The sequence below is a fragment of the Lepidochelys kempii genome, chromosome 9 (genome assembly GCF_965140285.1).
Source record: "Lepidochelys kempii isolate rLepKem1 chromosome 9, rLepKem1.hap1, whole genome shotgun sequence".
Taxonomy (NCBI): Eukaryota; Metazoa; Chordata; order Testudines; family Cheloniidae; genus Lepidochelys; species Lepidochelys kempii.
Window position 1 is genome coordinate 91,147,450 of NC_136388.1, and position 27,983 is coordinate 91,175,432.

Sequence of the window (27,983 nt, forward strand, 5' to 3'; positions counted from 1 at the left end):
TACATAACACGTGTCAGCGCTATGGGTCCGGCACTCCTTATCCTCACTTACATCATCTTTTCACCAATGTAACTGCTTTTACTTCAATGGAATTATTCCTGATTTGTCCTGGCATGAGAGGAGAATGAGACCACAAAGTATTTATGTTCTCCTGCTGATCTATAAATTGTACTGGGACTTCTACTCTTAGCTGAAATTGCTTATACCTCCACTAATTTTATTTTTGCTTAGAGACTAGTCCTCCGGAAAAATAAGCCACCCAGAAATTCTCCTGAAGTTCAAGCATTTTGGAGCTATATGTGCATATTGTTTTTATTAGCGAGAAAAGTTTTTATTCCCTTTGAATAACTTAGGAGAACAAAAAAAGGGGTCGGAATAGGGTGATGGTGGATTTTATTCAAATTTTCCAAAAAATGTAACTTTGGGCTGAGCCCACAAATAGAAAAATTCAGCCAAAATGGAGAATTTTCCCAAGTCATGAATCAAACCAAAGGATTATAAGGAAGTCTGACCCATAACTTTAACTACAGTGTTGATGAGCAATTGAATGCCATTCTCTGCAATGTCAGTTATCTCTATGGAGATGTTTTCATCAGCCTACACAGGTGGCCATCTTCCTCATCAGCCTTAACAGCTGAGTAAAGAGAAGCTTCTTAATCAGCAATAATACCTAGCTCTTACATAGCATTTTTTATCAGTATATCTCAATGCACTTTAAAAAGGAGATGAATATCTTTATCCCCATGTTACAGATGGGATAACTGAGGCACAAGGCGAGAAGCTACTTGCCCAAAGTCATCCAGCAGGCCAGAGGCACAGAATATGAGTCATAAGACTCATGAATCATAAGAACGGCCATATGGGGTCAGACCAAAAGGTCCATCTAGCCCAGTAACCTGCTTTCCGACAGTGGCCAATGCCAGATGCCCCAGAGGGAATGAATAGAACAGGTAATCATCAAGTGATCCATCCCGTCGCCCATTCCCAGTATTCCCAGTCCAAGTGCAGTGCTCTACCCAAGATACTTTATGTAACTGTCTGTTAACACCTATCAAGCCTGAATTAGGAATCATGCACGCTGATCTATACCACTACAAAGTGGAGGTGACAAATCTATCAAGTTAGGTTTGTATATCCACCTTGCACACACATAAATGACTACACAAGCTGCCAGAATTAGGCTCCATGTGCCTATCCTTATGGGATACAGCCAACGATGATGAGAGATCGTTTGAATCAACAAGAGACTTGGACAGCAAACGGTGAAAGAAAATAAAGTCTACAGATCAATACAAATGTCTTAACTGTCAAGGCTGTGGAAGAATGAATATTAACAAACACATACAAAAGCTTTTCGCATGATGCAGCAGAATGGTGAGCTATAAAAAGACCTACCATAAAGGGTACACTTAAAGACAAAATATTCTTAACTGGATTAAGCACTTCAGAGCTAAATTTAGTCCTAAGTGCTCTTTGTCTTGTTGTAAGATGGAGCTAAATATAGTACTCAGAATATCGTAAGGGTTGTGGCCACTCTTAATGGGGGTAGACTAGCAGCAGTAGGTTTGCATATAAGAGTGTTTTAAATAGTTACAGATAGAACAATTACATCTTTTACTTTAACTGTATTAATAATCAGAGGAATCAAGATTTGTTGATGGCCAACTGAATAGCCTCTCCTGAAACACTCAGAAAGATTCTAGAACCATTCAGTATCCTGCCTGATTCCAAGAATGCAGCAAAGAGATAGAACAGCTTGTCATCGGTCCCAACTATTTGTTATTTTTCCCCATCCAAGGTATGTGCTGGTAAATTACCCAGCAGAGAAATGTGGATTTCATCAGTCTTGCAGCCCTCAGAGGGGAAGAAGGTCCCCCAGCCCGAGTCGTCTCTCCCCAATATCAGCAGGAGAGTTTAAAAAAACAGACATAGCATTTTTAAGGGTAAATTGCATTTTAGACCTGTCAATCTTCAGAGTGTTCAAAGTAGTTTCAAGGGTTACAAAAAGGGGAATGGGGTATGACAGTCTTAACAGGATAAAGGGACTCAGTAGCTCAATGAATAGTTGAAATGCTGTTTCATGCATTCATATTCTGGCAAAATCCTCCCCACCCTGCCCAAAAAAATTAAGAACATCCCTTTGCTTCGCAAAAGTAAAAAAAAAAATCTCTGCTTGTCTGAATTCAGGAGACATCTGGATCTGTGGGCCTTTGATTGCAGAAATGTATATTTACTAGTCTACTGCAAATCAGCAATTAATATAATCCACAAGGACAAAGTAATATCATCAACTTGAAAATTACTGTTTCCTGTTAATGGAACACTAGGTCAATTAAGGATGTCCCTACAAACATCTTCTGGTTGGGATTTTATGCATTGATCCGCCAAATGCTTATGCATGTGCTTACTTTTAAGCACCTGATTAGTTCTATTCTTCTTCTTCAACGCTTAGCTGAATGGTCGGCCATAACAATCATTGGCCATTTGGCCTGTTCCTGTGCACTACAAGGGCTTGACGGCCCGAGAGTCCAACATCGGACCAGACTTGAGTTAGTTTCCTTGAACTCATGATAAAGTCTACCTTAGGGCCCAATCCTGCAAAAATTTCTGCATGTGCTTAACTGTATGCATTGTGAGTAGTTCCTTGACTTCAATGGCACTATTCACATTGTGTAAAGCTAAGCTCCCATGTAAATCTTTGCAGGATCAGGACCTTAGGTAGTATTTGGCAGGTTAGGGAAGCATTAGCATTCTCAAATATACACTGTAGAAAGAGATTTTGTTTATTACAGTGTGCCCATGTAAATAATAGAAAGACAAGGTGGAACAGGTAATATCTGGTATTGGGCAAATTCTGTTGGTGAAAGAGACAAGCTTTTGAGCTTACACAGAGCAGTTCTTCAGGTCCTCACCCACCTTGTCTCTCTAATATTCTGGGACCAACACAGCAAACATGTAAATAATATATTTTGTGAGCTTGCCCTCAAATTCAGGATGCAGAGCTTTGTAGCACAGTGTGACGCTACAATAAATAAGAGAGTTGATGGCATTCTCCAGCAATAGGTTTTATATGTCTGTGTGCTAATGTTTCATTCTTCTTGAGGCAACTGGAGGGAATGACTGTGGTTGACAGCTAAACAACTGATTTAATTTTTAAAAGGCTGAATTTAACTTTTTCAGTAAAGTACAGATTCAATTATGCCATGTGAATGTCAATGACATTTGAAAACCAGACAGTGCTTCATCATCTCTATGGTTGTTTAGCACAAAAAGGAGTCATCACTATGGAGTTTACATGTCAGAGCATTAAAATTGGATGCCTGCCATTTGCAGATTCTTGCAGCTGTAACCAGCCTCTTGCCAATCACAAATGACTTTTAGGGCTGGCCAAAGTGGAGATCTCCCTACCCGGGGCAGCAGTAGGAGCAGGAGGCTCTCTCGTTCTCTTTTCACTAGGAGGGCTCACATTCCAAAAGCCATTCACCTGTCACTGAGACACACAATTCCAAAAAGCACATGGCTCCCTAACCTAGTACCACAACCACCAGCAAGTAGCAATTTGACACAAGTTTCCTCAGAAACTTTACCCCATGGCCTCTCCTCCTGGCCCCAACAGAACTGTGGGATGCTTTCCAGAGAGATGCAAGGCAAAAAAAAAAAAAATGGAGGATTAAAATGAACACCACTAATCCAAATGAAATGGAACACAGAGGCACCCACTTTCTTTTTTTATCATTATTTCATTCTCTCCTTAAGCTTCCCTGTATCTTTCTCTTCAATTCCATCTGTTGTTTTTTCCACTATTCCTGTCCTTCCTCGTATTCACATTTTGTAAAAACATTTTATTAGCAAATTCCACAGTACTCCCCCTTCCTATATGGCGTTCTCTCCCTGCTCCCTTTAGCTCTTGTCTCTCCCTGCCCTCTTCCCTCCAGTGGTTTCTCCCACTTTCTTCTTGGTTCACGCTCTTTCTGTTTGTTCTCCTCTCCTCCTTTTCCTGGGTATCTTCCTTCTTCATCTATCTCCATTCCCGGATGACTGAGACAGATACCCAACTAAAAAAGCATCTGATGTCCTGCTCACTCTATTCTGTGGGGTCTAACACCTGATCTAATCTGTGGCATAGTATTCAGTTGTATGACATCAATGGAGCTATTTCAATAAGAAATATCAGCATGAGTAGAAATGTAGGGGGCAGGGGAATGAACATCTATGCAAAACTCATGAAAAACAAGTAAGATGAGTTCTGATTCTGTACTGTTGTTAGTTTCTCGTAACTGGGGTAATTGGAACTGTTGCTACTCTTCTCTGGTTGATCAGGATTTAAATTTAACTTGTTACCTGTGACAGCTTTCTGGCTACATTCATTATGACAATAACACTCTGAAGTGGCTTCTAAGAGGTGACCAAAGAAAATGGATCAGACAAAACAATCAAAGGCTGTTTTGGAACACAGTGTTTCAAAATAGAATTGAAATGAAAGATACGGAGATATAGAACTGTGGGTTTTTATCCCAGTATATGCTGTTGTCTGACAATAAAAAGAAAAAAGAGACTAGAAATACTAACAGACACGCTTGAAAAGAAAAGAAGATTAGAGGAGCACTGAGTTCTGGGAGACTTTAGATCCTGGGGAAAACAACCAGGCAACCTTGTTTTTGCTACACTAATTTACTAAGCCTTGGTAGAGCTACAATACTGGAGCAATCATTTAAAGTGTTTCCAGGGTTTCTGGTATTTATTTGATTAGTTCTATCAATTTCCTAAAATTCTGAAAATGTGTCAGGAGGCAAAACCACTGGTTCAAACTCCTAGAGTAGCACAAAACTATACTGTAATTCCACTGGCATATATTGACACAGGATGGAAACGTATGTGCAAACTGTGCCCCCTTTCCCCGCCCCCCAGCCCTCTTAGCCCTGGTCTACACTAGGACTTTAGGTCGAATTTAGCAGCATTAAATCGATGTAAACCTGCACCTGTCCACACGATGAAGCCCTTTATTTCGACTTAAAGGGCTCTTAAAATAGATTTCCTTACTCCACCCCTGACAAGTGGATTAGCGCTTAAATCGGCCTTGCTGGGTCGAATTTGGGGTACTGTGGACACAATTCGACAGTATTGGCCTCCAGAGTGCTCCATTGTGCCCGCTCTGGACAGCGCTCTCAACTCAGATGCACTGGCCAGGTAGACAGGAAAAGAACCGCGAACTTTTGAATCTCATTTCCTGTTTGGCCAGTGTGGCAAGCTGCAGGTGACCATGCAGAGCTCATCAGCAGAGGTGACCATGATGGAGTCCCAGAATCGCAAAAGAGCTCCAGCATGGACCGAACGGGAGGTACGGGATCTGATCGCTGTTTGGGGAGAGGAATCCGTGCTATCAGAACTCCGTTCCAGTTTTCGAAATGCCAAAACCTTTGTCAAAATCTCCCAGGGCATGAAGGACAGAGGCCATAACAGGGACCCGAAGCAGTGCTGCGTGAAACTTAAGGAGCTGAGGCAAGCCTACCAGAAAACCAGAGAGGCGAACGGCCGCTCCAGGTCAGAGCCCCAAACATGCCGCTTCTATGATGAGCTGCATGCCATTTTAGGGCATTCAGCCACCACTACCCCAGCCGTGTTGTTTGACTCCTTCAATGGAGATGGAGGCAACACGGAAGCAGGTTCTGGGGACGAAGATGACAACGACGATGAGGTTGTGGCAGAACCGCGTCTGCCAGCACCCAGGAGACATAGGGTGACAGTGAGCTGAGCGGGCTCCATGCTTGCCGGGGTATGGCATCTGCACAGGTAACTCAGGAAAAAAGGCGCGAAACGATTGTCTGCCCTTGCTTTCACTGAGGGAGGGAGGGAACAGGGGCCTGACGATATGTACCCAGAACCACCCGCGACAATGTTTTAGCCCCATCAGGCATTAGGATCTCAACCCAGAATTCCAATGGGCAGCGGAGACTGCGGGAACTGTGGGATAGCTACCCACAGTGCAAGGCTCCGGAAGTCGACTCTAGCCTCGGTCCTGTGGAAGCGCTCCGCCGAGTTAATGCACTTAGAGCATTTTCTGTGGGGACACACACACTCGAATATATAAAACCGATTTCTAAAAAACCGAATTCTATAAATTCGACCTAATTTCATAGTGTAGACATACCCTTAGATGAGCTCCTCAATTCACTGGAGGCCACTCTGACAGCGAGATGGTACATCTATGTTGCACTATCAGATGATAATGGCAACGGCACCATTAACAAACATTCCCTTCTCCAAAGTCAGCACTTCAATAGGAAGTTGAGTCTTCACATCTTGATTCTTGGACGGGTAATGACAGCCAAGTTCGAGCTCAGCACAGTAAACTCCCCAGGGACAGGAGGGGAAACTGGGGCACAGAGAGGGGAAGTGACTTGCCCAAAGTCACCCAACAATCCAGGGGCAGAGCTGGGAATGGAGTCCAGGTCTTCTGAGTGCCAGTTCAGTGTTCTAGCCACTAGGCAACACTGCCTCTGCAACCTACCTTTGCTCTCATGCTTTCGCCAAACATGACCAGTGTGGTGCCCGCTGGCCGAGTGCATTCCACACAGTTCTACTAATTATACTTACCTTGAGCCGCATGCTTAACCCTCTAATTCTCTCAGCAGAGAACCTGGCCCATTCTCTCCAGCAGGAAGAGACAATCCTAGCCTCAAGGTAACACTTGTAGAGACGAACCATTTTATTAATCTCTTCATAAGATTAATAACACAAACCTCCCCCGCTCCCCAGCCCTCAGTCGGGAATACGTAAGAAATAAATCTGCTTATATCTTTTCGGAGGACATTCTGTATGAAACAAAATCTTGGTTGCCTCAGAGTTCACCTACTCTTGTGGCCTATTTCCAAACAGATATTATAATACTGACACAATTATTTCCTCCATAGTGTACCATGATATCAGTAATGGAGTATTACAAAACCAGGCTGAAAACTAGCATCAAGAGTAAATAAACTATTAAGCAATAAAGAAGTTGGACCTGATTCTCTTCTGATTTACACTGGTGTAAATCAGGAGTAACTCCATTAAAGTCAGTGGTATTACACTAGTGTAAAACCAATGTAAGTGAAAGCAGAAACAGGTGTCTGTCATACAAATGTCCTCAGAAAATAAGCAGTATACAAACAGCTTCCTTCCTTACATGGAATGGTTTACCGAGTTTTCTATGCGGTATAGGAAATTCTTTATATCCTTTAGAGAGAACTGGGGCATGTGGGTTTTCATACAAATGTTTCCAACAGTATAAAAAAAAAAAGAGAGAAAAACAACATTGAAAATGTAATGAGCAGAATTCTTCTTAAATAGGATGTTCTGCAAAATTTCCCACAAAATATCTACTGTTTGTAACAATTTGGTTTTGTTTAAACAGTGACCCCATTGTGCAAAAACAGATTTTTTCATGCAGGACAATTTGGAAAAAGAAATATTCAGCACAATATCTACTGGTGACATTCAAGGAGGACTCCTACACAGCTGACCTACTGACCACACAAATTCAACAACCATTCCTACTACGTGAATATGATAAGAAGGTCAGAAGGGTGCTGTGGTTTTCTGTTGTGCGTTGGAGCACTCCACTATTATATTAGCTGAGCTGGCAAAACACAAAACTAACAGCAGCAAAGGGTTAACACTGCAAATAATAGCGGTGAAAAGTGGCTCAACTAAGCTGAATAAAGACAAAGATATAGATGCACTAGGCCAAATTATGCTTATAATTATATTGATGGAACTTCAGGATATATTTCCACTAATTCCAGCCCTTGGTTTTTCATGGAAGAACACAACCCGACCGTTGTTTATTGGGATCCAAGAATGCAACATGTATATCTATATTTTTAAAGTATCTCTCTCCCAGTTTGCTAGCTCAGACTACTCTTAACATGCTAGAATAACAAAGCAGCTGGGAGCTGTGTTCATTTCTAAAGGAAACCAACTTTCACAACTAAGTCAGTAGTGTTATCTCCTCCTACGTCAGGCTTGCAGCACTGTCAGATACTCCTCTCTGCCCTCTGACACAATGTGCTCTCTTTTTAGGGCTCACTGGCTGTAACCTCTTAAAGGTGCTGGAGGCAGCTGGAAAATAGACTGTGCAGATACTGCATATTATTCCCATTAAAACGAGAGAGGTCACTTGTCTTCTATAAATCTTTTTTGTGCCACTCTCTTGGGTTGGGTTGTTTTTTAAGTCTCATCAATACTTCTGTCTACATGGCAAGGTTCCCCTTCTGACGTGCTGTCCTGATGTGCTGAACGACATTTCTTGTAACTTGTCCTTACCTAATTTACTACAGGTGGAATTCACCCTTGTGCAGAGACCCAGCACAATATCTATGCACCACTCAAGTCCCACGCAAACCCTATTTTTAGGTCTTGTGCTATTCCTCACCATACAACAATAAAGCACAATTAGGCATGTAATCATATCAGATGCCCACATCCCCATTTTGTAAGACTAAAGGCCAGAGAACAAGTCATCAGCAATACAATGAGTTGCACCCAATCTACAACCCAATCTAAACAAATCAGATATAAATACATAAAATCCTCAAAGCTTCTTTATTTCCTGTATAATCAGATTTTTGTTACATTTGTTACATTGTTATTTAATGGATCCTAACCAGGCTGCTATAACAGATTTCTGATCAGATATTTAGTTTCCTTCTTGTAACATATAGGATACAGACAGATCTATTTATCTATGCTAAATATAGGGGCAGTTTTTCAAAGGCATAAGGTGCATGACATGAGATGGCAAATATATTTTGCATATATTTTTATTCATGTTTTAATTACTCCATCAATCTAAAAATGCAACACTGGCATTAATGTCCTTGGCAGGCCCTCTTTCTTTATATGCTACCCCTATTAAAAAGTATGTTTTATTTGTACAATTTCTTTCTTTCTTTTTTTCTTTACTGTGGGCATAAAATATGTTTCATACATCGGAGGATGACATTGCTGATGATATGAGCAAACATACTTTGCGTTTGCTCTGTTGTGCTTGAGGTTTCCAATCACAGAGCTGATGTGAACTTATTATTAAAAAAATAATACAATCCATGCCTTGCACACCAAAACAAGGGAGTTATGAGTGAGCAAAGCATGCAGGACCGAGCCCTAAGAAAATGTAGGCTCCAATCCTACAAACTGCTCTGCACCTGCATCATCTTCAAACAGGTTTCTGTGTGGGCAGAGGATCTGTTCACAGCAAGCAGCTTGCAGGATCAGGGCCTTAGTGATTTTCAGAGAGTAGGGGATTGCCAGTCTGAAATACCTTGTGGAGCTTCCATTTATTCACAGAACAGGTATGACACACGCAGTGCTTGTGCAACTAACCCCCCTGCTCCTCCACACTACCCCATGAGTATGCCTGAGCCCTCGCTAAAGGCTAGAACCACCATAGCCAATTCCCCAGCCAGGCTGCCATTGCAAAGGTGTTGCATGCGTTTAAATTTCCCGCAAGTCAGAAGAGGCACCCTGACAGTGGAATTCCCTCCTGAAGGAAGTTTGCCCGAGTCCCTGGATGGCTGTGTTCAGAATAATGCCTGTCTTTTTCAACCGATCTATTATGGACCTACTCTAGGCTCCTTCCTTGCTTTGCATCGTTATACTCCCTTTGACTATTATTTTGGATTAGTCTGGAAATTGAGTCTTGGGTCACTGTGTTTCCTGCACCACCAGATTCCTTTGCTTTGTCAGCCTAGGTATTGGAGCTACTGGAGTTTTGTTCTACGATGTGACACCCTGTACTTTAGTTTCTGTTGTACAATGTTTACACACTTTGTGACAGGCTCACTGTAAACTGATGAAATAATAATTTTCTCTTCCACATTGCTTTCCATCAGAGGGCATCGGAGTACTTTACAGACATCAGTTAAGCCCTACAAATCCCCCCCCACACACACACCCTCCCCACACAGATAGTAAGGAGGTAAGATTATCCTATTATACAGGTGAGGAAACTGAGGCCAATACTTTCAAAAGTGTCCACTACTTGGGATCCTTCTATTTTTGGAAGCTGAGTTTGAGACATTAAAAGCCTGCTTCTGTTTATGGTTGCCCAACAACACAAAAAGCTGCCATGACCACTATAAAAATAGTGAAACCTAAAAAGGAGTAAGATGATTGGCCCTGTGATGAACTGTATGGACAAACGATCAAGTGAAGACAAGGTCATGGGTCTGCAGATGTGCAATGTAGCCTCTCCGTGTTAGCTATAAAATCTGTCTGCATGTGTAAGTCAACATGCTAATAAACTGAACTTTTAGTTCACCATGACCATAAAAAAAAAAAACCCAAAAAACTTGAGCCTATTTTTCAGAAGTGCTGTGCACCCACAGCAACCAAAATTGGTGAACACTAAGTTGTGGCCCAAGTTACTTGCCCAGGGTCACACAGGAAGTCGGTTTCTGTGTTTAGGATTGAACCCACATCCTCAGATAATCCTGCCTCTCCTAAAACAAGCTTTCTTCAGATAGTATACCATAGACATGAATGTTCCTTAAACATATATCCCTGTAAACAACTGCTTTTAATTGAGAAGGAAACCCAGCATAGAGAGTAGTTACTGAAAATTTTCAGGGAAGTGGTCTGATTTTGAGTGCTCACTCAGTGTGTCACCACGCTGGACTTTCTGAAACTCAGAGCAACATCAGGAAGCTATTCTAAAAAGGCAACAGCATCGCAACAGGATGGGCCTAAACCAGACACATGATTGATGAAACCCTCTCGGACCCTGAAGGAAGTTCAGCTCCTGATTCAGATCTAAACTTCTTGACTTAAGCCTGAACCACAAATCCAAATGCCACCGGAATTTTGGGGCTCTCATATTTAGCACTCCACAGCTCAGCCCTCCCTCTAAACAGAATGGAAATCAGAATCTCTGGTTCACAGCTACAGTAAATGAGAAATCAAGTTCAGGAGGGGTGTGGAACCCAGGTGGAACAGTACTGTGTGCTGCAGAGGTGTTCAACTGCCCTGGGAGAAAGAGCTGTGGGAGAATTATAAAGAGCTTTGGTCATTAAAACTCTAAGTACGCTTGCATGTGAGACTCTGAATTTTATCTACTTAGCCATTAAATGAATATCAAAGGACTCACAGCAGCTAAGCTAACTGACCTCATTCTATAGATTTGGCTTTATGCTCCCTAGTTCAAGTATAAGCAACTTCTCTATCTCCTTGGTATGTTTGACTCTGGAGCATTACATCTCCATTCCAGGTATAATGTGCATATAAATCAAAAAGAATTTAAATAAAGCTCTGACATTTCAAAATTTGCCTTATCCTTCTTTGGCTCTGAGAGCTACTGCTGCAATCCTTAAATGATCTGCTCACATCTGTTCTCCAGCAGAGCTCATGTTCATGCCCCACTGACCTTAGTGTTGCCTTCGCTGCAATCTTAAAGCTAAGAAAAAATCTCAACATTTCCCTGTACGTGTGAAGATCCTTTCAAGGAGGAGGAGACATAAAAAAATTCAACTATTCTGTCACAAGAGAAGAGAAGGATTTAAGACGGAAACAGAGTTGAGTTATGGAAATTGTGGTCCCGATGCTGCAATCTGCTTAGTACCCTCAAACAAGCTGAGGATGTCGGCATCTCACAGGATTGAGCACCACAACTGCAAGCGTGAGATGTTTTTCTAGTTACAGTGGTTCTCATTCACTTGATTCTATTTACTGCTGCTTCTATTCAAACTTGACTAACTCCATCAAGTTATTTCTTGGCCTGTGCCTTACATCTGAATAAGTAAACATTTTTCATAAATTCCAAGCCCACTTGTTTCAAATGTATGATTAAGCATCGGACTGGAGCATTTTTGTAAGAAAACTCATCCCCCTTACTCAGAATTTCCATAATTGCCTGCAGTTGTCATAAAGTGGCAATTTTCCATCCACAGCCACATGAAACAGATTTTTTACTTCCACTGCATTATAAATATATTGTATGATTGCAAGGAGTCCCAAGGCTAAAATATATGCCTGTGTTTTCAACTTCCTTGGAGAACAGCACTTTGAGCCCAGAACAGTTAATAATGATACAAGTTAGTGAGCATGATGAAAAATATTTTTCTGTGGCTACCAGACCTTCTCCGCAGATGTCTTCTCTTGTTTACTATGAATAAGACATATGATAAATATAGTAAGTGAATACATCTTGGACAAAATAATACTCATCTGTAATATGTGGGTCACATAATTCTAGAAGACTCAAGAACCGAAAGAGATGTTGGCTCAAATCCATCCCTGATGTAAGTCCACTGAAGTTACCTCAGGGATAGATTTGACCCAGTGAAGCTTACAAAATTCTGCAAGATGAATTGCTGCCACTTATATACTTGGACCTGCTAATGTTGATAGGTTTCTTTCTAAAAAAAGTACCCTAACTTCTGATGCACGGTTTGTTTTTTTGTACCACTGCATTAAAGAATTCTTTGTTTAAACATACCAGTTTGCAACTAACCTTCATAGAGACGGCCATTTGTGTTCAAAACCTTAGAATTTTAAAATTGTTAAATGTAATAACTTGCAGCATTCTACAAAATAACCCAAGTCTATACTGGAAATACAATGTGGATTTGTTAGAACGCAAGGGAGAAAGCCAAACTTTTTTTCAGAAAGTGGAAAGTGAAAATAAAGATCAACATTTCTATGTCTTAATATCTCTGCGACTTTGTTGTGTTGACCATCTGGAACTTTTTGAAGCTAGTGACACGTCCATCCATTGTAGCTCTTTTGTAGGAGGTCGCTATTGTCGTAAGTATTACATACAAATACCCAAGGCCTTAATCCGCCTTGTTTAAGTTATGCACACACATCTCCCTCCTGCCCCCCACAGTTCATTTGCAATGGCTAGATGGATAATTATCTCAGATAACCAAAATATATGACTCAGCACACACAGAACGTCAATTTCACAATTGGGATTCTGATTTTTTTTAACTGTATAAGGCTGGAAAATATGTGCCCCACCCATACAAAGCCTAAGTAAAAAAAGGCTTGGGATAGAAAACTACATGGGGGCTAAGAGAGAGGGGAATTATTCCTCACTACCCTGGTGATATGTCTCTTTGAGACACAGACTTTAAGCTCAGAAGGGACCATCATTATCAGCTAGTCTGACCGCTTGCACATTGCAGGCCACAGAACCTCACCCACCCACTCCCGTAATAGGCCCCTAACCTCTGGCTGAGTTACTGAATTCCTCAAATCATGATTTAAAGACTTCAAGCTACAGAGAATCCACAATTTTACACTAGTTTAAACCTGCAAGTGACCCGTGCCACATGCTGCAGAGGAAGGCCAATCTGACTCAGAGGAAAATTCCTTCCTGACCCCAAATATGGTGATTGGTTAGACCCTGAGCATTGAGTACCAGCCCAGCAATGTGCTATAAATGGCTGTGGCCCAATGCACCCCTCCAGAGCAAAGTTTTGACCCTGAAGAGTTATTGGCCATCCCCTCTGCTATTCCCCCCGTCAGGCCAGAAACCCCCTAACGCTCTTCCCCGGAAATGGATGCTACAGAGCTTGGCTCTACAATGTGCATGGGGGGTTTGGAAGGTTCTCTGCTTCCCAGATCACTCCTGTAATTGCAAACACCCCCTTCCCACTGAACTTGGGGTCTGAGTGCTCAAGGAATGGGAGCTGCTGGATGTTGCTCTGTCTGAATATGACACACATACTTTCTACACTATTGTGGCCACAAAGAGGCAGTTCCCACCAGCACGTATGCACAGGGAAATAAGAAAGTAGGCACAGTATTGTTCCTAATGCTGTCACTGTCATGTCCTAAAAACTGTTGTCTCTGCCAGTGCATTCACTTAGGAAGTAAAAAAAAGGGCACATGCTAAATATCTGCATGATATTTGAGGATTTGTCAGGGGATGGTGGAAGGGATGAGTATAGCTCAGCAAGCAGCGGGAGAGCTTTATTGGTGTGCGTGGAAGAAATCTGGTAAGATTGGGGCATCTACAAGATCTCTAACAAGCATTCTTAAAACTACAATACACACCTGCTGAAGTGAAAAAAACAGATTGATAGAGCCAGAAGAGTACCCAGAAGTCACCTACTACAGGAGAGGCCCAACAAAGAAAATAACAGAACGCCACTAGCTGTCACCTTCAGCCCCCAACTAAAACCTCTCCAGTGCATCATCAAAGATTTACAACCTAGTCTGAAAAATGATCCCTCGCTCTCACAGATCTTGGGAGACAGACTAGTCCTCGCTTACAGACAGCCCCCCAACCTGAAGCAAATACTCTCCAGCAACCACACACCACACAACAAAAACACTAACCCAGGAACCTATCCTTGCAACAAAGCCCAATGCCAACTCTGTCCACATATGTATTCAAGTGACACCAACATAGGGCCTAATCACATTAGCCACGCCATCAGGGGCTCGTTCACCTGCACATCTACCAATGTGATATATGCCATCATGTGCCAGCAATGCCCCTCTGCCATGTACATTGGCCAAACCGGACAGTCTCTATGCAAAAGAATAAATGGACACAAATATGACATCAGGAATCATAACATTCAAAAACCGGTAGGAGAACACTTCAACCTCTCTGGCTACTCAGTAAAAGACTTAAGGGTGGCAATTTTGCAACAGAAAAGCTTCAAAAACAGACTCCAATGAGAAACTGCTGAGCTTGAATTAATATGCAAATTAGATACCATTAACTTTGATTTGAATAGAGACTGGGAGTGGCTGGGTCATTACACATATTGAATCTATTTCCCTATGTTAAGTATCCTCACACCTTCTTGTCAACTGTCTAAATGGGCCATCTTGATTATCACTACAAAAGATTTTTTCTCCTACTAATAGCTCATCTTAATTAATTAGCCTCTTACAGTTTGTATGGCAACTTCCACCTTCTCTGTATGTATATATATATATATCTTCTTACTATATGTTCCATTCTATGGATCTGATGAAGTGGGCTGTAGCCCACGAAAGCTTATGCTCTAATAAATTTGTTAGTCTCTAAAGTGCCACAAGTACTCCTGTTCTTTTTGTGGATATAGACTAACAAGACTGCTACTCTGAAACCAAAAATTGAAATAAATCCTTCCCCCCAAGAAGATCACTAATGCTAGCAAAGGCCTAATTGACTGCATGACACTGCAGTTTTACAGCCAGATCCCACGTTTGAAGGTACAGGAGTCCCACACTCACAGCTGAGCTGGACATGAACAACCAACGGCACCAGTTTTCACTTAAAGGAGAGTTTCCAACCAAACAGCAACCATATGGAACCAGGTTTTGTCCTGAGACAGTGTAAAATGAGGCACTGAAGAACTCAGTAAAACTAGGTATGTAGAGGAGATCTACATTCCAGCCAGATGGTGGGTAGGAATGCACTTCAAAAATGGTTCACAAAGAGTTCATTTCTGTGAAAATGTGACCCCATAATTCTGTCAAATCAATGAGATCTCGGACGATAATCTGCATGGTAACATGGAGCCAGCAGTAGTAGTTAAAAATCTCTGTGACCTTGTCATAAATGTAGAGGGAAGGGTAAACCCCTTTAAAATCCCTCCTGGCCAGGGGAAAGCTCCTCTCACCTGTAAAGGGTTAAGAAGCTAAAGGTAACCTTGCTGGCACCTGACCAAAATGACCAATGAGGAGACAAGATACTTTCAAAAGCTGGGAGGAGGGAGAGAAACAAAGGGTCTGTGTCTGTCTGTAGTCGTCTTGGCCGGGGATAGACCAGGAATGGAGTCTTAGAACTTTTAGTAAGTAATCTAGCTAGGTATGTGTTAGATTATGATTTCTTTAAATGGCTGAGAAAAGAATTGTGCTGAATAGAATAACTATTTCGGTCTGTGCATCTTTTTTGTAACTTAAGGTTTTGCCTAGAGGGGTTCTCTATGTTTTTGAATCTAATTACCCTGTAAGATATCTACCATCCTGATTTTACAGGGGGGATTTCTTTATTTCTATTTACTTCTATTTTTTATTAAAAGTCTTCTTGTAAAACACTGAATGCTTTTTCATTGTTCTCAGATCCAAGGGTTTGGGTCTGTGGTCACCTATGCAAATTGGTGAGGCTTTTTATCCAACATTTCCCAGGAAAGGGGGGGTGCAAGTGTTGGGAGGATTGTTCATTGTTCTTAAGATCCAAGGGTCTGGGTCTGTAGTCACCTAGGCAAATTGGTGAGGCTTTTTACCAAACCTTGTCCAGGAAGTGGGGTGCAGGGTTTTGGGAAGTATTTTGGGGGGAAAGACGCGTCCAAACAGCTCTTCCCCAGTAACCAGTATTAGTTTGGTGGTGGTAGCGGCCAGTCCAAGGATAACGGGTGTAATATTTTGTACCTTGGGGAAGTTTTGACCTAAGCTGGTAAAGATAAGCTTAGGAGGTTTTTCATGCAGGTCCCCACATCTGTACCCTAGAGTTCAGAGTGGGGGAGGAACCTTGACAGACCTTTAAATAACAGTCCCAGTTTCTTCAAGACTTCACACACAGTGTTGGAGAGGAGAAAGTAATTTGTACTTATAACCTGTTCCTCCCTCTTCCCGTTTTCTCTAACGTTTTTGAGCATGTCTCTCACAAATTGCAGGTGAACTTCAAATGTTGTTTTCCTAGGATGTGGACCACATTCTGGGAGGAGAATGTTGAATCAGGACAGGTGAAACGGTGACCCCACTGAAATCAAAACTCTCATTGCCTACAGCAGGGCCAGGATTTCACCCTGCCCAATTTAACATGAAAGTAACATTACACTTTTTGGTTTTTAAATTACATGAACAGCTGAGTACATCAAAGCACATGCCAAAGCAAAACAGGGTCCTCATCTATCATTCATATATGGCTCGTGTCTTAAAAAGAAAGAATGCCAACTATTTGGTGGCCTGTCTGAAATGAGTGTCGGTCCAGTTTCTAGTGGACAGATGTCCACGTCCCAAAAGCCTGGCATCCCAGCAGAGAGGCCAAGGAATGAATGGGTTTGTCTCCCAGTTAGAAACAGTCTGAAGCCCCATGTTAAGGCTAAGGCACACTGGGCAGAGTAGGGAAATTTGCACTACGCTTCCCAGGCTGTACCTTCTCTATGGATAAACAGAGGGCTGCAGTTTAAAACACTCTCAATCTGGCAACTCTCATCAGCATTAAACTGTGTTAATGTTTATTTAAAGTGGTCCCCTTGGTTACGATTAGTGCAGTCACAAAAGGAGAAAACCAAAGAGCATCAAAACCCCTCATTTTGACACGAACATTAAAGTGAATATGAAATAATGCACAGAACAAGTAACTGGCTCCCTTCAATCTCAGTGGATTGTTTATCTTTACTGTAGTATTAGAATTGCTGAATGAAATATTTACAGTTATTCATGCAATCAAACACATTTCCCTTAGGAAATAACTGATTAAGTATTACACAATCATTCTGAAAATTATTTAAGACTACTCTGATCCATATCCAGTCCAGACAGGCATGTTAATATGGTTTAGAAGCAGTCATTCTTTAAGGCAATGAGAGAATATCCATTTCTGGTGATGATATCCTGGATTGCAATTTGAGTGTACTGCATATACAGGTTAAATACGGTACAATCAGTCAATTAATTTATTTAACCTTATAAGCTAGGGCTCAGTGGGACTGGCAGGGAACATAGAGCAGAATTTGGCCCACAATTTGAGAATTCTTTTTCTGCCAATGTCAAAAGTTTTAGTATCTTGCAGATGTTTGCTTCCTTTTTGTAGAATAACAACACTTCTCTTCTAGAGCAGCGGTTCTCAAACTTCATTGCACCGCGACCCCCTTCTGTCAACAAAAATTACTACACGACCCCAGGAGTGGGGACCGAAGCCTGAGCTTGCTGCCCCAGGTTGGGGGCCAAATGCCCAAGCCCCACTGCCCCAGGCAGGGGAGGGGGGCGCCAAAGCCCAAGCCCAAGGGCTTCAGCCCCGAGCAGGTAGCATGTAACCTGAGCCCCACTGCCCAGGGCTGAAGCCCTTGGGCTTTGGCTTCGTCCCCAGGTGGTGGGGCTCAGGCTTCAGCTTCAGCCACAGGCCCCAGCAAGTCTAACACCAGCCCTGGCGACCTCATTAAAAGGGGGTCGCGATCCACTTTGGGGTCCCGACCCACAGTTTAAGAACCCCTGTTCTTTAAGAGCGAAGCACGTGATGCCATTTTTTCTCTTAGTGGGGCTATGTGCCAACAAAATTCCCAAATCAGGGACTCAATGCTATTCTATCAAAGCCACTAGGAATTTTGCCAGGCTAGAAGCAGAATCAGGCATTAATGTCAACTGAGATGATGCCTAAGAAAATCTGAAACTGATGTCAGGATATGCACAAAAATAAATTCAATGTTTTGCTCAAAAACAACTATTTTATGGTCAAATGTTCAATTTCAGTGACCTGTTGGAAATTTTAAAGATAAATCTAACATTTAGCTAAGCTGATTTAATTCCTCCAAATCCTCTTTTCCACAGTAACTATATTGCAAGAATATACAAGTAAAACATACTCTTTTCTTTTTTTTTTATAAAGGGGTAATTATTGCAATAATTATTCCAAGCTCTCCACATTACTATACAGAGCCATGAAATCCTTGTAATGGCAAAGCTCCTGTTGATTTCAATAGGGTCAGGATTTCATCCCTAGACTTTCTAAACACTGTGCCAGGGATGTGAATAGGGTGACAAGACAGCAAATGTGAAAAATCAGGACGGGGGTGGTAGGTAATAGGAGCCTATATAAGAAAAAGACCCAAAAATCGGGACTGTCCCTATAAAATCGAGACATCTGGTCACCCTACCTGCGAAAGACAAAAACAAAATATTTGTCTTACGGGTTTTACTACTACTGCACATCTAATACAATACAATGTTTTGAAAGTTTTGACAATATTGGATCATTTAAAATAAGTCTTTTGGCAATGTCCATTTGAAAATATGTCTGATCACTGTAATATTTACTTCAAGGTCAAAGAATCAAGTACAAACATCTGCATCCATTAGTATAGGACATGAAACAAACATTTGTTACAAAGTTCCTTGTGAATCTGTAAATCACATAAGAACAAAGAAAATCTACCTTTAAATGTCTGAATGGTAAGCACTAAAAAGGACAGCCCTGGTTCACCAAAGGGGACACTTCAGCAACAATCCAACAGAGGTTAACTGGAAAATTCGTATCTCTTCGGGGCTTCAATACTTCATAATACTGCTTCATCAGATTCTTGCCTTCTATGCAAAATCAATGATCTACTCTACTTGCTGATAATTCTTCAGTTAAATAAATCAACAGGACTATGTTAGAAAATCCCACAGCAGTTTCCACAAACACTACAGCTTTTGAAATAAAAAGACATTTTATACTTATAAAACTTCACTCATTGTAGGATATGAGCATATTAGAGACTTCATCGGAGGACAGCTTTCAGCTCAGACACTATTTCAGCTGGATCACACATATATTCAAATCTTTCCATTCAAAAGAACCAGACCAGAGAGGCTGTCCCCTTTGTGCTAGTCTTCTTCTGTCCCTCAAGTGACAACTTCGATTCTACACTCCTGCTCACTAGAGACTGCTACAAAAACAAACAACAAACATGACTGTAGATCATTTTAAACTCTCACTGCATTTTCCATGGCGAATGGGCCCAAACAGGGGAGTCTGGATCCAGATTTGGATATGACTATGAACTTCCCCCAAAGGTTGGGGGTCTCTGATATACAGAGTTCTGGTTCAGACCCATTTCTAATTTCTAAATGGCATAGTGGTAAATTTAAACATTACTTCATTACACCTGAGACCTGATTCTGTTCCCAGTGAAGCCCAAGACTGCTCTATCACCAAGCTGAAGGTGAGATTGCTCAGGTTCTTGCAAAATCATGCTCCCTGTCCTATTCTGAAGTTGTTGGTTTTTGAGATTCTTACCATGCAAGAGGTTTATACCATGTTTTAACCAAGGAAAGGAGGAGCTGACACTGAGTTCTGCAAATTGCCCCAAGCAATGGGGTCCCTCAGCTGAAGGTTTTAGCTCAAGCCTAATGGGACCCAGGAGGAAGATTTCAGAAGATCTTGCTTCTGATAACCCAAGTTCCAAGAGTTGTTGAGACAGCCCTTATAGGGCAAGGTACTTAACCGCAGCAGCATCAATGACAACAGGAACCGCCTGTCCCAGGAGTGACTCCCAAGGGTGAATATGCCCCCTACGCAAACATAAAGTCTAATAATGCTGGGAGGCCATTGCCAAAGGTTATCACTCTGACTGATAGACAATAAAAACAAGTCACTGGTTATGTTGACTCAGTGTCTTCTCAAATAATAAAACTCAACCCTCTGCAATAAGTAAGATTAAATATGAAATATATCTGTTTAGGGATAGCAGAAATCCTGTTTTGGTTTGTTTCACTAACACCACTTACTATCCACTTACTATTAGAAGGGGAATGAAAAAATAGCCCTGATTTCAGTTCGTCAGTGGCAACCACAAATATACCATGCATATTAAACTGTAATGTGTACAGAAAAGGCAAAAAAGAGGGCTGAAGTCTTCTTTAGTTTTATGCTGAACCCCCTAACTGTGTACGATTTGATTCAAAACAGCTTGATCAGAGTGAATTTTTAATCTACTGTAAATCACATTATTGTATATTAGAATCAGAGACAGGCTAAACAGGTTTAGCTCTATACTTCCTAAACATGGGGTGTGATCCTCCTTAATTATTATGACCTCCTTAATTACTACGTTTGCTGGCAAGCAAACACTGGACCAATCACACAACACCCTCCCCCCATAATAAAAACTGACTTGCAGTGGGTTTACTCTGTATTCTTCAAGAGACTAAAACTAAGTGATGCTTCAAAGGGACTTTTTAGTGAAGCTGTTACTAGTTCAGATGATTCCAGTATGTGTCTTTATATCTGAGTGAAATTTTGGTCCGAAATAAGTCAATGGGCTTTTTCCTATTGACTTCTATGGGGCCAGGATTCCATCCCTCTCCCCTGCTCTAGTTAATCTGAATTAATTTTAAAATCCATTGTGTATTTATCATGCTCTCTCTCAGACACCCACAGAACAGTCAAAGGCAGTATGTGCTGCTATCTACTTTTTTTTAATGGTTTACACTTGAATGTATTATTTATGGTTGAAACTTTATTATCCTAAAGCAAGGTGCAATAATACTGCCATGATTTAAGGTGAGATTACAGTGGGCAGGTCCCAGAAAATGTTCAGCACAAATAAACCTTATTAATTTAATTTAAGTGTGTGTGTGTGTGTGTGTGTGTGTGTTACAGGCAGAGCAGGTGCAACAAGGGAGAAGATCAGCATTTTTGTGGATATGATTCCTTACATTGCTACATACTTGAAACCCTGACTGAACTCAGACTGTTTGTAAACAAAATTACACACACACACACACACACACACACACACACAGCATTCATCAGAGCACCTCACATATATTAATGAATGTATTTTCACAACACCCTTGTGATATGGGGAAGGATTACTATTCCCATTTTACAGCTGGGGGAACTGAGGCACAGAGAGTTTACGTGACTTGCCCAAGGTCACACAAGGAATCTGTAGCGGAGCTGGAAACAGATCTCCTAAATCCCAGTCTGGTGCCTAACTAGAGCTAGACAACAGTCAGATGCAGACTATAAATACAAATACAGATATTACTTACAATCTGAAGCTCTAGGCATTGAGTATAAAATTCCATATGAATTTAAAGCTTGTGAAAAGTCACTGAGTGATGGTTTTGGAGTATTTAGACCTTCAGTAGAGAGAGCACACAAGAAGGCTGTTCAGTTTTTGCCCTGTGTGTAGAGATGACCAATGAGCACTGTTTTTAAGGGCAGTTTATATGCTGGTGACACCAGTTCACTAGGAACTGGATTCATTACATATACTTCACTAAACAGCCATCCTATAGCAATGACTTTGGACAGTGCATGACTGTGGTTGGATTCAAACCAGTAATCTACTGTCATTACCAATCCTGCAAGCCCCCGCATAGGGAAGATGTTTGGCAGTGTTTTATATCACAAATATTAATGAGACATTCAGTTACTGCAGTGATGTGCACCATAGAAGCGCCTACAAAATTAAATAAAATTGTGTTGGCAAAATTGCACTTTAACAACTCATTGGGGTTTGGTTAACATACTTCTTCTTTTACTATCTCAGGATTATCCTCATCTGTGCTGCCATTTTCCAATATTTGAATCTCTTTGAATAGAGAATTTATCAAGTTTGCAATTGCTGCTTCAGGCTCATCCAGGCGGCTTTCTTTTTTCTAGTGGAACATGACTTACGTTATGCATTCAACATTCCTATGTCAAAACTGTTCCTGTGAAGAACAATAATTTATAATTTGCAGCTGGCAATCTTCTAATACTTCTATAGGTCCCTACATACAATCCACAAGAGGTCTGCTAACATGGTTGGATCTGAATGGGAGCAGGGGTAACTTTAAATCTAGTGCCACGATTTACCATCTTTGCACTATATTATGAATCATGTTCAGTCTCCTGAGGACCTTTTAATAGTTACACTGTATTTTGTTAATACTACATTTTGCTTCTCATCCACACCTTATTTCAGGCTCTGTAGAAGGGCTTGTCTACATGACAAAGTTGCATCATTACAATACAGGTGTGATTTTTAAACCAATTTTGTTAAACCAGTGCACATTTTCATTTCAGTGTAATAGTGGGTTATTCTGGTTTCATTTAAGCCACTTAGGAATAAGTTTGAACTAAACCCAAATAAGCCATTTTTAAATGCAAATAAGAGTTGGACCAGTTAAATTACCTCAGTTTAAAAACTGACTGAAGTTGAACTGGTGCAACTTCTGTGCATAGACAAGGCCAAAGCTCTGGAATGAGAAATAAAGTAGGTCAAATTCTGTTATGAACTGCATGCCAGTCGATGCAATTCCACGTACTTCTGTGGAGTGGGCTGTGTGGATGCACGGCAAGTGAACCATGTCTGTGCAGAGGGACAACCCACTAAAACCCAGGATTGATGTGGGATTTAAGTGGTAAATAGGCATTGTGTGGGCCCACTGCATGGACGTGCATTTCATCCAAAGTGCAGGATACAGGGAGCCTATCACCTTTTTGCCCTAAACAGGGGCTAGCCACAACTTGAATCCTTGCACTCATCTGAAATGGACAGCATCACCCTGACAGCTGGCCACAGACAGGAGTGTATGCTGCGCCCCCTCAAGGTGCTCAGATGTTATGGTGATGAAGGTGGTATAAATATTAGCCCGATGGGGAAGAGTTATGGTTGTGCTCCCCCTGCATGCTGGGGTGCATTGGGTAACACTGCACCTCTCTGAGGCACATACCTCACAGACCTCTCCCTCGGGAGGTGTATCTCTGCACCATCACCGACACGGACTTGGGCCTTAAAGGCACAACTGAGTTCCCTGGATCGAATTTTGCTCTCATTTATACACCGCAATCCAGTTGAAGTCACTGAGGTCACAGCAATGCAAATGAGAGCAGAATTTGGTTCAATGGTACTTTAGTGAGGTTACATATGTAAAACAGCAGAATTTGACCTAATGTGTGTCAGATGAATAGGGATGTAAGAATGGTCTCATCAGGTCACAGGGAATAAATGTCAGTGAATTTCTGCATTACTGACTTACCAGATGTTTGGAAGTAGAATGATCTAGCGGTATATCATTTCAATAACACGCGACACACTACTCAAGCCTGGTCTACACAGTTTTGTATTGGTATAGCTATTTTGGCTATGGGGTAATTTTTTTTAATTGAAAGAGTCATACCAGTACAACTCTTAGCATAGATGCAGGATAAAGGTGCCTTACACAGGTATAGCTTATTCCTCATCCCATATAGATAAGGCCCTACCAAATTCATGGTCCGTACTGGTCAATTTCACGGTCATAGGATGTTAAAAATTGTAAATTTCATGATTTCAGCTACTTAAATCTGACATTTCACAGTGTTGTAATTGTAGGGGTCCTGACCCAAAAAGGAGTTGTGGGGGGGGGTCACAAGGTTATGGGGGGGGAGGGTTGCGGCACAGCTACCCTTACTTCTGCGCTGCTGCTGGCAGGGTGCCGCCTTCAGAGCTGGGTGCCGGTCTCCGGCCACCCAGCTCTGAAGGCAGCGCAGAAGTAAGGGTGGCAACACCACAACCCCCCAAAATAACCTTGTGACCCCCCTTGCAACTCCTTTTTGGGTCAGGATCCCCAATTTGAGAAACGCTGGTCTCCCTCGTGAAATCTGTATAGTATAGGGTAAAAGCACACAAAAGGCCAGTTTTCACGGGGGAGGGGGGCAGATTTCACGGTCCGTGATGCATTTTTCATGGCCGAGAATTTGGTAGGGCCCGCCATATAGGAATAAGCTGTATGGGTATAAGTATTTTTATACTGGTCTAAGTGAGTCCACACTAGGAAGGGTGCGCTGCTTTAACTATACCAGTTTGGTTAAAGCAGTACAACTTGTGTGTGTGTATGCAAGCCTGAAGTCTGAATAGTAAAGCATTGCTACCAAATTCTTGTTGCCACTTCTGAGAAGAAGCTGGATTTAATAACAATATCTCTGCTGCTTGATTTTGCTACCAATACCATGCGATTTTTATTATGGACTACTCACATGCCAAAAGTAATCTTTAACCCTGAGCTGCTTTTGAATATGTGGACGCTCAATATGAGTCTTAAACTGGTAAAATCATTTTACACAGTCATATATAGAGCTGCTTGGAAAATAGGAAAAGAATCTGGCACATATTTTTTAACATTTTTCAGTGAAATTTCAATTATTTTCAGAATGTCTCACCAGCTTTACTCACTTACACTAACTCACTTTAGACTCAAAAGCCATATTAACTTTATACTAACTAAAATCAATCAAACTGATATATTTTAATAAGTAAAACAAACAGAACAACCAATAAATTCTTCTGATCCTTTATATATTTTCCATGGTTTCAACTCCTAGCAGTTTTCAGAGCTTCAACTGTAAACAGAGTTAACCGGAGAGATATGAAAGATTCACATCAATATCATTCTAATGGAGGCTCGTTTTACCTTAACTGGTTTTTCTTTAATAACCATTAGCATTACGTCTCTTTTACTGGTGATGAATACTTTTCTCCTCTTTACAGTTTACTATATTTGTCAGAGCCTGGTCTGATAAGAAGTCCATAGTGTTATCATTATTACTGCATATTAGTCCACAGGGTGCTGTGTACCTATAAAATGCCTCTTCTTCTCATGTACACAGAGCCCAAACTGATTTTACTGATCAAGTAACTACTGCAAAGTACTCTGATCTGTAGTTTGTGTTTTTAAAAAAAGCATACAATTTACAATAATCTACGCACAAAAATTCCATTTCAGGCTCTTCAGTATTTGAAATGGTCTTTACAGTATAACCTAGAAATGTGGATTTACCAGCAAGAATATTACCTAGTGTTTGTATGACTCTACAAAGAATAAGTCCTACTTATCATTAACAGTATCCAACATAAGGCACGTTGCTATACCAAGTTCCAGGTATCAGTAGGTACAATCCAGTGAAATTAGGGGAGGAGAGCACAGGTGACTCAGTAGTTTTTGTTTAAGAAATGAAGTGTCTCTTGACATTTCACCATCTACACAAATAGAACATCTCATCTCATTAATTAGATCAATACCTCTGCTTTCACTGCCCAAGACAAAATAAATTCAGGGTAATAAATAACCACACCCTGGTAAATTGATAAAGGATGGTAAATTTTTAATGGCTTTGACTTCAGCCATATAATTTCTGGGGTTACTCCCCAGCTCAGGAATACAACTGCCATCAGAATAAAGCCTTCTTCAATTTAAGTGTCAGTTCTGCCCCCATATCGGACTATGGGATTGCTCTTAAATCTACTTATGAGGGATCTACCTTGAAGACCGTTCAGATGACTGGCAAAGCTGGAAGTGCAGTGGCTCCAATTCTACACAGGATTGTGGAATTTTACAAAGGGCAAATGTTCTATAAAATAGGTATGACACCATGTGAGTCACATAACCTCAGCTTCAAAATGTGTTTCAAATATAAACCATCCAGAGCAATCTCTTTACAATTTCAATTATTAGAAACAATACATCTAGGAGTCATCATTTACAAATCTATATCTCAAACACACTTGGATCTTCACATTCCCTTGCTTTTAATGTAAACAGTTTGCAAAACCAAAAAGCACAATATCTATGTTGGGAGGAGTAACTTTTTAACCTGGATTCTAGATTCTATATATAGGAACATGACTTGGCTTTTAATTTTTCTTCCTGCTGCATGTTACTACTACCAGATTCACAGAATTATAGAAATTCAAAATAGAAAGAAATCCTAGAGCAGATCAATTTTCCTTTCACTAAAACAAACAAAACATAACATAAACCTTGCTCTTTTATTATTTCCCTGCAATGATTTCGCAGCACCATGACACACTGTCATTCCAACTATGCCTGGCATTTGGAACTCATAGGGTCACTCACTTTCACCCCAAAACTGTCCACAGGTAAGTTATGAGTCTCCTCTGCTGCTTCCATGGCTGCCAAATTTAAGCTTAAAACTACCAGAATGACTTAAAAATATATATATATATTCTCTGATTCACAAAAACTCGACTCCATGCCCGGTGTTGTTCTCTCATTTTCACTCTGTGGATTTTTATATTTTTTAAATAAGAGTTTAATTTATGGCTGAAAGGTACATGTTTGAAAGCTAATTGTGGGCTGACTGAAGGTGCCCAGCTTCAGCAGGAGTTTAAGCAGGATTGGTGCTCCGAAAAGTCCTGATTGGAAGGGAACGATTGTCTTGGGGGGTGCCTTGGAGGTGTTCTAAGAGCGGAGCACAGGCCCGAAGGTAGCAGGAATCTGGCCGCCAGGCTGATCTAATTCCCTCCATCCTGCAGAAACTCCTGTGACACACACACCTCTAGGGAAGGGGATGAGTGTCTGGCACCGGCATCTCCCTCGCTCTCCGGCTACCTCTGCAGAGCAAACCCCCCCGCCCTGCGCCCCGCAATGCCAGGAGCCCCCCCCCTCTCCTCCCGCCCCAGCTCGCCCTGTACCTACCCCGTCTAGGAGGAGGATGCGTTGCCAGGGGCAGGGGGGCTCAATGCCATGCCAGGCGCTCTCCCCGCCTCCAGGGTCACCACAAGCCACCCGGTGCCCCTGCCCAGAGGGAACATGTCACGCGAGTCTCTTCCAGCCACCGCTGCAGCCAGAGCAGGGGGCAGGGGCTCGGCCAGGGCTGGGCTGAGGCGGGCTGCCCCGAGCCGGGCTGACTCGGGGAAACTCACATTTGCAGGGCGAGCTGCCCTGGCTGGTTGTGTAACTCGGCGGCGGGCTTAGCCCGTCCCCCTGGCATTGCACCGGCGCGCTCCCTCCACCCCTCCCTCGGTCCCTGGCACCGGGGCGCGCGCCTGCCGAGCCGGGCGCGCGCCTTGCCGGGCGCGCGCCGCCCAGCTCGGGGCCGGAGCCGCTCGCCCGGCGCGCGCCGCGCCCCGGGAGCGCGCCTGCTGGGAGTCGGGGGCCGGGAGCGCGCCTTGAGGGAATGGCCGGAATGCGCCGGGAAACTGGGGCTCTGCTCCCGGGGGCGCGCTCGGCCGGCCAGCCGAGCCCGGGCCCGGATTCAGGTCCCAAACCGGCTCCTGGACTGCGGGGCCCGCGGGATCGGGGCCCCGGGCTCTGGGCGGGAGGCAGCGGGGCCCAGGGGTTTGCGCGGAGCTAGGCGCTGCAGGATGGAGCCGGGTTTACACGGACCCCGGCTCCAGGGAGCGGGATGTGCAGCAGTTCTGGTGCCTGGACCGGGCAGGGCGGGTGGGGGGCAGCTGGGGAGGCAGGGATCCCGGGCACGGCGGGTGGGGGGGCACCTGGGGAGGCAGGGATCCTGGGCAAGGGCGGGTGGGGGCAGCTGAGGGTGCAGAGATCCCGGCCACGGCGGGTGGGGGGGCAGC

The 27,983-nt window shown here is 42.4% G+C and overlaps 1 protein-coding gene across 3 annotated transcripts in view; it reads right to left on the reverse strand.

Moving 5' to 3' along the window:
* PASD1 (PAS domain containing repressor 1) overlaps positions 1-27,354 on the reverse strand; it is an 86,323-nt gene extending 58,969 nt beyond the window's left edge. For all 3 annotated transcript variants that reach the window (XR_012160615.1, XR_012160614.1, XM_073358342.1), the window contains exon 1: positions 27,100-27,354. The gene's annotated coding sequence lies outside the window, so the exon portion shown is untranslated. The remainder of the gene's footprint in view (positions 1-27,099) is intronic.
* Between the last annotated feature and the right edge of the window lie 629 nt (positions 27,355-27,983).